Raw genomic sequence first — 12,718 nt, forward strand, 5'->3', positions numbered from 1 at the left:
GCACATCGCGAGAGGTTGATTCCGATCCGAATGGAATTACGATGCACGCGCTGGAAAATCCGACATAAACGGTTCCGAAACGATAAGGACCGGTATGTATGTATGCATGTGTATCGGTGCCAGTCGATTGTGTGCACCGGTTGATCGAGAGTCGGCTCCCTGGAAAACGCAATCCCTCCGGCCGGGGCTTCTACGCTTTTATAACGCTTCGTTCTTGCATACCTCGCGATTTCGCGTTTAAACTGCATCCGCATAGCCCGAATATTTTCTGGCGAGGTGCAAGAGCTTCTTTCGTTTCGGCGAGACGCGTTTCCAGGATGCGCAATTTCTTTGCATTTCCGTGGAGCGAACGAACGGATCCGATGCGAAACAACGAGCCACGTTTAAAGAATTCGTCTCATCTTCGATCCATTCGAGGGCGGTCAACCCTTTGAACGGTCTCAGCTAACGGTAATTTGTAAGATAGAATTTTGAATGTACCCCTGTGGCACTTCTCGCGGCAACTTCAAATCTGTAGAAATTCATTCTATGAATATACAGGGTGCCCCAAAAATGTCTCGCAACCCGGAAGTGGCGGGTTCCTCGGATCATTTGAAGCAACTTCTTCCTTTACAAAAATGTTCTCCGAGGCACCGTTAACGAGTTATTAACGAAAAACAGCGACCAATAAGAATCGAGTACGGCTGACGCGAGGCGGCCCAGCCAACCAGCGCACGCAGCTCAGTTCCGCTCATTGGCTCGGTCGCCTCGGGCCAGCCGAGCTCGCCTCTCATTGGTCACTGTTTTTCGTTGATAACTCGTTAACGGTGCCTCGGAGAAAATTTTTGTAAAGGAAAAAGTTGCTTCGAATGACCTGAGGAACCCACCACTTTCGGATTGCGAGACATTTTTGGGACGCCCTGTATATTCTTTATTTAAGAGAATAATTTCTTTCACTCGAAGAAATCATCGGAACGTGAAGTCCATTCCATTGCTTTTTTCCAATGCCGACGATATGTTTTCGCAAGGATAATAATTGCTTTTCCAAGTAAAAAATATATATACGAGATTGATTTCTACGTATTTGAATTATTGTCGCGAGAAAATGCTTCGAAAGCATTTTCGAAATTCTAACTTAACTCTTTGCACTCGAATTTTGACTCCGAGGCACCACTAAAATTGTTACACCACGTTCCAAGATAATTTTTATAATATCAAAGCTTAGGTATAAAGAATTGTTAAAAGTCTACCTGTTGTACGAGTCGCAAAGACTCGATTTCGTGTGCATAAAATGCACTTTGTCGCTAAAATGAAAATACCGTAAGTCAAAAGAGTTAATTTAAATTTACAGTTAATGTGGTTTCGAGTGCAAAGGGTTAAAAATCACTGGCATCTGATGTTCGCAGGGTTGGCACTCACCTTTAGCAAAAACTGCAGATCATTGTTATTCCACAGGAAAAATTGCACTCTAATTGGGAAAATATTCGATCGAATCCGAACCACCGAGAAACAGTCGAACAGAATTTTCATATTTCCATCGTTTCAGTCGTTCGACCGTTTACAGCTTCGATCCGCGACTTTTGTTACGAAATCCGCGGTCGAGTCAAATAACGAACAGGTTGCGCGTTTCCCATTGTTTCTGAAAGATTGTTGGTCGAACAGTCCCGATAGTTGGCGTCCGAACAGGATTTCGTTTAATTGGAGCCGCGCATCGTTCGGCGCCGCGATTGTTTACTTCCACGGATTATTTCACGGAGCACACCGGGACCGTTAAAAAATCGGGGCAAGTTGAGGAGCGGTCGGAGCCAATGGCAGAACTTCGTTAATCCTTGTTAAAAGTTGTAGTTCGTTTCTGCGCGGAACAGTTGCGCAACCCGCGAACGCGTAAACTCTGTGTTTATTAATAATCCATTAAACGTGGTGCTCGAATTAATCTCGTTTTCCATCGAACTAAGTTTACGCAACGATAATGCAGCGATTATGCGGCGATGTTCGCGTTATTCAACGCGAGTCGGATAAGATCTCTCTCTCTCTCTCTCTCTCTCTCTCTCTCTCTCTCTCTCTCTCTCTCTCATTGTAACAAAAGATTAATCCCATTTTCATAAATAAAGTTATTATTATTTTATTATTATTTCATTTCATCTGTTCTCGTCTACTCCTCTCTCTCTCTCTCTCTCTCTCTCTCTCTCTCTCTCTCTCTCATTGTAACAAAAGATTAATCCCATTTTCATAAATAAAGTTATTATTATTTTATTATTATTTCATTTCATCTGTTCTCTCTCTCTCTCTCTCTCTCTCTCTCTCTCTCTCTCATTGTAACAAAAGATTAATCCCATTTTCATAAATAAAGTTATTATTATTTTATTATTATTTCATTTCATCTGTTCTCTCTCTCTCTCTCTCTCTCTCTCTCTCTCTCTCTCTCTCTCTCTGTCAGCCAAATGAGAGAAGTATTAAATTTAGCTCGGTAATTGTGAGATCGCGCGGGCCAAAGGGTTCGCCGAAACGCTTAATTCGGCGAAGAAACGTCGGAATCATTGGCTCGATTGATAGCGCGTTATCTCTCCTTCTCGCCGACGTTTGACGATCCCGGAGCGCCGGGGCGCATTAAAAGCCCCGTCTCGCCCACGCGACGCGCTGCTGCACGGCCGCCGTTGCGAAATTCGCCTAGTCGTCGACTCGTTAAAATAACGGCGTACAATAACTAGAGAGACAGTTGTTCGGCGAGGGAATTATTTTTAGATCGGGCAGGAAGACTTTCTTGAATACAGAACGCCCTCGTTGCCGGCCGACCATCTCCTGCATCGTCGCGATGAATTATGCATCGTTTTTCCCTCTCGTTATTTCCTGCGAAACGCCCCGGATCGGCGTGCCGCGCCGGAGAAAAATGCTCGCGAGAAGCTCGACGGATCGATCGTCCGACGGAATTAGCCTCGCGACGATCGACGATCGGGTGCCGATCGAATCGGCGAAATTAACCCCTTGACTCGCGACTGGACACTTTAACCCCTTAACTTGTACGCTCGAGTTAATTCGAGCGCGCTAAACAGGCCAAACTGTGCACATTCGAGATAATTCGAGCGGCGTTGTATTTTATGCTGCTGTAATCTTTCACGCTCGAATATAATCGAGAATTGAATAGTAACGACGTGAAAGCAAAGAAAAAAAATCGTTTTATTGATATTTATCATTTACATGGGATTGCAAGCTATAACATTTATTTATTCAAGAATAAAATATAGCCTTTTTCCATGGAACAAAAGCGCAGTATTATTATTATTATTATTATTATTATTATTATTATTATTATGATTTATGTTGCAAAAGTATAAATAAATATTTTTACTGATAAAAATATTTTTTCCGAAATAGCAATTCGAAAAGAAAGATAAAAAAAGGTCGATGTACGTGTAACATTGCAATATTCGGCTCTTCTCTGCGATGTGGATCAAAATCCAAAATTAAAATTAAAATTTTGATTATTTTTGTATTTTCATTTTTATTTTTTTGCCAAGACAATGTTCTAAATTGTGTTTCTTTACATAAAAAAAAAAATCGATTTTTCTTGGCCGGTCTTTTTCGAAAAATCTGTGCGTTAAAGGACTTAAAAAGCAATTATTTTGCAAACGATTTTTCCGGCCGTCGATAAAATTCGTCGTGTTTTCGGAAATTACATTCGCGGTCGAAAAATGCACGAAATGCGTTTTACGCCATCGGACGACGACGAGTAAATTCGAAGGCATTCCGGAATTTCGAGAAACGGCAGGCAGCGATCCGGGCCTGTTTTGCAACGTGTTATCTCGTTGTTTATGCAAACTATTTAGAATTGGCAGGGCAGCGGGCGTGGGACGTCGCGCCGAAATAAAACGGCGAACGGTTCCGCCGATAGAAGCGGACGATTTATAGGAAGTCGCGAGGCGGATTTCTGACGCAAGCGGGCCGCCCGGCGACGAACCGCCAAGATGGTACCGTTTCGCCCCATCATGCGATCCGGTATTTACTGGCCGCGCTCGTCGCTTCCATCGGAATTAAGCCGAGTCGTCGCCGCCGCGGGGGGCATTATTTATGAATTGGTATGCGTCCGTTGATAACCTATATCGAACGCGCCCGCGAAATCGTATATTTCTGCGTCGGCGACCACCTTGTCCGCGCAGATTAAGGTAACGTCGCAGCAGAGCGGATCGGTCCGGCTTGTCCCTCGGCTTGTTCGTAATTTCCCGCGGAGGTTCAATTCGTCGCTCGTATTTCTCCGAACGAGACGTTGTCGCTCGAGATGGAATTTGATAAATAAAGATAACGTCTTCTTCTCTATGGTCGCTCTCTATTTCCAGACCTATTTCCCCTAGAGGCTTCTTCCATCGGCCGCTATAATTCACGGCGGAGACGACATCGAGGAAAGGGGGATTAATAAATCTGGGGAGATCGAGAGATACGTCTCCCCTTTACCCTACGATTCCTTGTCGTCGATGTCTCCGAATTCGAATATTTTCCTCGTTAATTGCTCCGTTTCGGGCTCGCGGTTTTCCTGGCCTTTCTCGTCGATTGTTCTAATCCGCGGGCGATCGAGTGATCCAGGAACGTGGAACTCGTCGCCGATGATCCAGAATCGAAACACATTTTTTTTTAGATTATTTGTCTCCGAATTCGAATATTTTCCTCGTTAATTGCTCCGTTTCGGGCTCGCGATTTTCCTGGCCTTTACCGTCCACTGTTCTATTTGGCGGGCGATCGAGTGATCCAGGAACGTGGAACTCGTCGCCGATGATCCAGAATCGAAATACATTTTTTTTTAGATTATTTGTCTCCGAATTCGAATATTTTCCTCGTTATTGCTCCGTTTCGGGCTCGCGGTTTTCCTGGCCTTCCTCGTCGATTGTTCTAATCCGCGGGCGATCGAGTGATCCAGGACCGTGGAACTCGTCGCCGATGATCGTCTGCATCGACTGCAAGCTGCTAAACGCGCGTTCGCTTTTCTCGTTTATAATTTGAATAAGTACGCGGTGTTTTGTAAATTCGTTAAATGACTTTGCTATTTTGCATTTGACCAGTTAGCTGCGGCGCCTCCGATGATAATATAATTAATAATTCGTAAGATTTGCGGTCGAGATAAGTAATCGAGCGATCTAGAGATTCAGAGGGCTCGCGATTTTCCTGGCATTTCTCGTCGATTGTTCTAATCCGCGGGCGATCGAGTGATCCAGGAACGTGGAACTCGTCGCCGATGATCTAGATGCACTTTTCTTTTAGGTTATTTTATTTGTAGTTTGTTCGCTGGACCGCGGATTTTTGTGCGAGATAAAAATCGTCTGCATCGACTGCAAGCGGCTAAACGCGCGTTCGCTTTTCTCGTTTCTAATTTGAATAAGTACGCGGTGTTTTGTAAATTCGTTAAATGACTTTGCTATTTTGCATTTGACCAGTTAGCTGCGGCGCCTCCGATGATGATATAATTAATAATTCATAAGATTTGCGGCCGAGATAAGTAATCGAGCGATCTAGAGATTCAGAGGCACGTGCTCTCTCATTTCTAGTGGCTCTTTTCTTATCCACAGTGGTCGATCATTCAGATTCACATTTTTAAATTTAGAGCTACATTTTTTTTTAGGATAATATAGTAAATAATAATGTTCGTAAATAAATCCTTTTTCCACGCTCGTAGCCACGACGCGAGATTTATTCGGAGGAAGTCGAAACTGTTCTTAACCCTTTGCACTCGGGTGGAGTGGTGAGACCCTGAGGCACCATTAAAATTTGTTATATAAATTTGTTTTATATTAACAAAGCTTAGATTTAAAAAATTGTCGAAAGTGTAACTGTTCTGTGAGCCACAAAGCTCAACTTCATATGCATAAAATACATTTTGTCATATAAAATGAAAATACTATAAATCAGAAAAATTATTACAGATCTACTTCGAGTGCAAAGGGTTAAAACGAAGCTCGTCGGTAATATCGTCGCGCCTATTCGAAGGATCCAATTATAGCGAACGAATTAGCTGGAACGAACTGACTCTTCCTACCGACTTCGTCATTCATTGGGACTGTTTATTGGTATTTGGAAGGACCAAATTTTTGCTGGTATTTGCAAGGACCATGGTCCTGCTGACAATGGGCAGGATCACGTCAACACAAAGGAAAAAGTTGCTTCAAATCATCTCAGGAATCTCCCATAGAGGCCCATTCTTGGACCTAACTGCTCGATACCTGGCCTATTGTTATCTTCGCGCCACGTCCGAATATTAAAAAGCACGGACTTTCTCAATGGCATTGTAACGACTCGGTCGTTACAAAGGTATATTTTCCTAAGCCTTTACCGTTGTCTATTTAATCGTCAAGGTTGTAATGTAATCAGCCGATATCTGAGAGCATAGAGAACTCGTCGGCAATAATCTAGAACCGAAGCAAACGATTGTTGCATTTTTCGCGCACGCTTTCTCCAGGTTTTCCTGTTGTCTCGACGCCGTAGATTGGTAATTAAGTAATCTCTATAGATAGAGAGGTACGTGCTCTCTCTCTCTCTCTCTCTCTCTCTCTCTCTCATTTCTAGTGGCTCTTTTCTTATCTCCGCTCGTCAATAATACAGATCTTTCTTTCAGATTTTTCATTTATATTTAATTCAGGTTTTCCTGTTGTCCGATCACCGGTGATAAGCAATTAATCGAGCGATCTCGAGAGATACAGGGACACTTCCTCGTGACTTGTCGCACAATAATCTCGGATTAAAACAGCTGATTTCCTGCTTTCTATAGTTTCTATTTTCTTTCAATTTTCCTGTTAACTGTTTGAGCAATTGATAAGCAATCTCCGGGCATGTAAAAGCACTTCCTCGTTTCTAGCGTCGCTTTCCTCGTTCCTCGCCATCGGTGATCCGCGATTCAAACAACAAACTTCCTTCGTTCGTAATTCACATTTTCCTCAAGATTTTGGGTCGTCGTTCGTCTCGTCGTCGAAAACGAGCGATTCAATTAATTTGGAGATACAAAGATGGTTCTTTCATAACGCTAGTTTTGTCCTATAACTTTTCTTCGCGGCCGACACGTTGAACGAAAAGAGTGATAGAGACTTAGAAAAGTAAAAAACAGACCTAGAAAAATTAAGACATTCCCCAAAAATTCCAAACGATGCCAGATGTCCGCTTTCGGAGCTGTTTCGAAAATACAGTAATGTCTCTCGAATTGACGCTCGGATTGTCCACGAAAATGGGCAATTTTTCGACGATTATTGGACAATTATTCGAGGCTTGCGGTTTATTTTTCTAGTTGGAAAATTGTCGACAATCGTAAAAACGAGCAGCAAGGCTCGAATAATCGTACCCGCTCTTCCCATATTGTCCAATTTCGTGCGCAATCTGAGCGTCAATTCGAGAAACATTACTGTATACAGTAATGTCTCCCTTACTGACGCTCAGATTGTCCACTAAAATAGTACACGGTCGCTAAAAAACTTTCCTGGTCGACTGGAATATTTTCTTGGCGACACAAAGAAAAAAAAGAAGTCAATGAATCTGTATCCTTAGAGTATACGTCCGATACCGTCCTGCCAGCGGGGGGAGGGATCTCTTATGGACACGCATAATTTTCCATTGACTCCCTCGCCGATAAAACTGTCGCTATCTATTAATAAGCCTGGCGTGTCGCAGATAAAAAACCGGGCCGGCGGAATGCTTATTATTCGCTTCTTTATCTTGGGGAAGGTCAATGCACGGCCTTGTTCATTCTCAAGTTTTCCTCTTATCTGTCGCTTTGCATCGGCCGAGCCCCGATACTCGTCGATCGTCGAGATCGTCTCGCGTCTATTTCCCGCCGACAATCCCCCCCCCAAAAAAGGTATCAAAAAAGCAAGGCACACTGCAATTATCTTACAAGCTCTCCGACTTGCTCGTTCACATATTAAAAGCGAAGTGATTCCATGCGAAACGTTTATACGCACCGTACAGGATATTTTAATCCCCCGAGGGCGTTTTAATCTCGTTTACGCTTCACTATATTTCGAGTTACATGCAAATTTACATTATTGTCGATAAACCGGCGCTCGACCGTATCGCGAGCAACGCGTTAGAAACGCGGAGTTCTCCAGATGTCACGCGCAGTTTAAATCCGCGAATGATGCACGGCGAAGCGAAGGATCGAGTTGAAAATGCGACAGAGCGATCGTACGACGAGAAAGTCTAATTCGAGCAGAGCCCGGAGCGCAGCTGAAACGGTCGTCGGAACGTGGGTGAAAACGGCGAACGCAACAGACCGATCGAATTGTTCACGCCCGAGCGACGCTCGTAGCCCTCGCCGGGCGGTCACGAACGACGTCACGGGGCAACGGAGCGCCGGGATTGGTCCGCGGCAAGCCGAAACGTCACGGTCACGTCGGTGGGGCTTGAGGCTGGGCGGTGGGGGGTCCCGCGCGGAGGGGGGAGCGGCGGTGTGCTATTTCCATCGGCGCGCCACCGCTGGCCCAGATTCGATGCGACCGTCGCGAAGTGTAGGTGACACCCGACTTTGCTCGCGAGTTCACTCGGGCCTCCCGGCTCCTCGTCCATTCTCATCGAGCATCCGTGACAAGTGCGGCACGGTTACCGTCGATCGCCACGCGCCCGTGCAGATCCAGAGCCGCCACAGCAGCCGCCGATGAAAGTCCAGTGCGCGTGCTGTTCGGAAATCGACGCCGCCGCTCGGAAGTCTCCCGCGAAACTCGTCGACGCCTGTGGCCGGTGTATCGCATTTCGCGCCGCTCTCTGCACGACCTGGCGGAACCACGCGCGCTAGCGCGACCCCGCTGACACGAGAGATCTCAGGCCGAGTGTGTCGGAAGTGCCTCGTACGATGTGACTTCCCAAGTGTAGTTCAACACGTAGTTCTACGGACATCAACGACCGTGTGACAAGAGAGTTTACGTCGCTACTCCCGCGCGATCCCTGCGCCGCCCTCTCGGCCGTTTTACGCGCTGCGATCGTCGTCTCCACGCTTCGAGAGCACGCGGGACGCGACAGCGTCGCGAGCACACGACGTTCTCTGGCTGCCGCCTCGTCAAATGACCTCAAGGTACGTGTTCGGCTCGGTCTAGCCTGGCCCGAGCATTTATATAGGAAGCATTGTACACGAGATATAGCGTTATACATAGATAGATCATTATACTCGTACGTTAGATTGTCACTATTATTCGAGCAGTTTTTCTTTCGTTCATCCTCGGTTCTGCCATCGAAACTAGTTGCGTTCAAGGGCATATTCTCGTCGTACATATATGTATATATATACTCCGAATTGGAATAATTCCTCGCGGATTTTCTGGAAAACCGAGGAAGCGTATACAGAACGAAATACGGAAGGATTTCGAACGGCACCGCGAAGGCTTCGATCAACTCTTTCCGATGTTTAATATGTGCGTCGTACGCCATTGTATAACACTTTATTTACCGGAAGCCTATTATTAGGCTTTCCAATGACCGAACTGTATATCTAAGAGAAGCTCAATAATTTCCTCTGAAATAATAACACGAAAAAGCCTTGAAAATGTATATGTATCTGAATATATATATGTATATGTATAATCTGAATAATTTCACGGATCGTGTCGTAGTTTCTGGACGATTTCTTCAGAAATTCCGAAGCCCGTTGATCTTCGTTCCGTAAAGTAACAAGTGGAAAACTTGGCGGACGGAAACGTTGATGCGTTTCACGCTTGTGTTTATGAACAATTTGATCTGCGACGACCTTTGCGTGACTTACAATACGATGATAATGTCAAGTGCAAGTAATGCGATTTGAATAACATCGACGTAACAGAAAGTCGTAAAAATAAGAGAAAAAGCAGAGACGAATACTTTTACTATCACTTTGTCATTTTCGTCGGCGGGGTTACACACGTTTGTGTGTCTCTAGACGCGAGAAAATATTCGCGGACAGAGTGGTCGCGCGGGAAACAAGCTAAGTCTATTTTCGGCCGTCGAAACATTCGGAAACAAGGGTTCGGCTTGTTCGAGCGAGTTGCTGCAACGACGTTTAACCCTTTCGGTACGAGCGCCGGATATATCCGGCATCCATTCGGTCACCTGTGTGGCCGAGCGACGAGGGGTTCCCGAGATCATTTGAAGCAACTTTTTCCTCGGCGAAAATATTCTACGAGGCTTCGTTTACGAGTTATCGACGAAAAACAGTGACCAATGAGAGGCGAGCCACGAGCGCGCGAAGCCCAGATCCGCTGATTGGCTCGGCCGCCTTGCGCCAACCGAGCTCGTCTTTGATTGGTCAGTGAGTTTCGTTGATAACTCGTGAACGAAGCATCGTAGAACATTTTCGCTAAGGAAAAAGTTGCTACAAATGACCTCAGGAATTACATTTCCCACATTTCCCAGAAATACCATAATTTTGGGACACCCTGTTATACCAGCATCCATCCGATGACCGGTATGGCATTCGTGCGAGCCATATTTCTGACATATTAGAAATTATTCTAATAAAGTCTTTTCTTACAAGGATTCCGAAAAAAGACAGCTGTAGGTATAATCATCGTTTGATCTGAATTGATTTACAAAATTCGAGGTTACAATTTTCTTCGAAACTTGTTCATAGATTCGAACGTATTGTAGGCCCTTTACAGATTGTTTACAGAAAACAAAAGATTTAGAAACGGATTAAGCACAGTTATTACTTGAGAAAATACTATGTGCGCATTTTCGGCGCGGCACCCCGTACAGTTGGAGCGTCACGGCTGACGGCGCGCTCGTACCGAAAGGGTTAAGGCAATTTAGCGTTTAACGTGCCGCTATTAAACCGGAGGAGGGACTCTCTGTTCGAAAGATTGTACCACGCCGGTTACAACAGCCGCCGCTCCTGGCCGCGTTCCGTCACGTGGCCGAATTTCCGCCGATTACACGCTCGATAGCTCATTCAAGCCTCGCCTCGCCTCGGAGCCGAACAGGTCGCGCGGATTCCTTGGCATTGCGAGCCGCTTCGGCGCGAGCCTCTGCCAGCTTAGCGATGATTAAATCGTGTAAACGAAAACCTGTTACGACACGGCGCCCGCGGCTTTTCTTCCGGCGGGCCGCGGCGACGCTTTTTCGAGCGCGCTTCGATCGTCTCTCTCGCCCAATATCGGCGAACATCGCGTCCCGACGAAGATCAGGATTTTTCTTCCCCGTTGTCTCTCGGCTCTGTCCGACTGGGCGCGAAGTTCGTCGCGACGGAGCGCGTCGACCAAAAAGAAAAATGTAAACAGCCGCGCGAATGGAATGCACTATTGTGCCCGGTTCCGCCGCCGACGTTCCTCTTCTGTTGTCGCTTTTTCAACCGCTTTCCCTCGCCAAACTGGCATGAATTGCTCCGAGCGGGAAATAAAAAGGTGTGCGCGTCGGACGCGCGCGCGCGCGCGGAAAGTGTGCGCTCGTCTGCGCCGTCTCTTTCGAATCGTTCCGCTCGAGCGAGACGAAACATTGTATTTAGATTACCGTCGGGTTCTCGTCGCGTGCCATGGAATTTAATCCGCTCGACGGTACGCGCCGGGGCTGGGCCGCCATCGAATCGGGAACGTAATCCTAATTCGACGGGACTCGTTTGGTAGAATTCGTTCGCGAATTATGTTGTTTGCCGCGCGGACCGTGAAATTGCGGATCACGTTCAATTTCATAGATTAATTGCATCGAAATAATTCCCGGGCCTGTTCTCGACGTGCTCCCCCCTCCCGCCTCGACAACCCGTATGTGGCGGTTCTAAAACCGCCGCCGTTGCGGCGTAGTAAGGCGTGCGTGATCGATCGACCGATTTTTCTATCCGGCCGGCTCGTTATTGCTAAATGCGGAGCCGCGGCACGTGGGAGGATACGTGTGCGTCCGCGCGACGCTGTCGATCCGCCGTTCGTCGGACCATCGGTTACGAATTCGTACAGTGGTCCCACGAACAAAAAGTTCGTTTTTAATCGGCCCCCGTTTTCAACTATTCTCGTCGACGACTCGTTCTCTCCAGGCACATTGAACTTACGCGTGACCCGCGAACACGTCGGAACTTGAGCAACGCGGACGCGTGAACGTCTCTTTGTTAATTGGGTTGTCGCTGGATCCTTGTCTAGAAACTACTCGGCTCCCCCAATTATGCTTCGCACGGATCCGTTGAACCTTCAGGCTGCGACTTTCCCCGCGACTGCTGTGATTTGTATCAATTTTTTCAGATTTATATTAATTTTTCTAGAAATTGTGTTGAATATTATGCAGAAATTGTATTAAATATTATCCAAAAATGATGTTGAATATTGTCCAAAAAGTATACTGAATATTATTCAGAAATGACATTGAATATTATCCAGAAATTATATTAAATAGTATCCAAAAATTATATTAAATATTATCCAGAAATGACATTGAATATTATCCAGAAATTATAAATATTATCCAGAAACTATATTAAATATTATCCACAAACTATATTAAATATTATCCACAAATTATATTTAAATATTATTGAAAATTTATTTTAAATATTATTAAAAAATGATATTGAATATTATCCAGAAATGATATTGAATATTATCCAGAAATGATATTGAATATTATCCAGAAATGATATTGGATATTATCCAGAAATTATATTAAATATTATCCAGAAATTATATTAAATATTATCCACAAATTATATTTAAATATTATTGAAAATTTATTTCAAATATTATTAAAAAATGATATTGAATATTATTCACAAATGATATTGAATATTATCCAGAAATGATATTGAATATTATCCAGAAATGATATTGGATAT

The 12,718-nt window shown here is 45.0% G+C and overlaps 1 protein-coding gene across 2 annotated transcripts in view; it reads left to right on the forward strand.

Moving 5' to 3' along the window:
• Positions 1-12,718, forward strand: part of LOC117217738 (PRL-1 phosphatase) — a 95,779-nt gene that overhangs the window by 56,111 nt on the left and 26,950 nt on the right. The window contains exon 1 of one of the 2 annotated variants that reach the window (XM_033465559.2): positions 8,425-9,013. The exons of the other annotated variant lie outside the window; for it this stretch is intronic. The gene's annotated coding sequence lies outside the window, so the exon portion shown is untranslated. Of the gene's footprint in view, positions 1-8,424; positions 9,014-12,718 lie in introns of those variants that run through there. 2 annotated transcript variants of the gene reach the window in all.

Source organism: Megalopta genalis, chromosome 2 (genome assembly GCF_051020955.1).
Source record: "Megalopta genalis isolate 19385.01 chromosome 2, iyMegGena1_principal, whole genome shotgun sequence".
Classification (NCBI taxonomy): domain Eukaryota; kingdom Metazoa; phylum Arthropoda; class Insecta; order Hymenoptera; family Halictidae; genus Megalopta; species Megalopta genalis.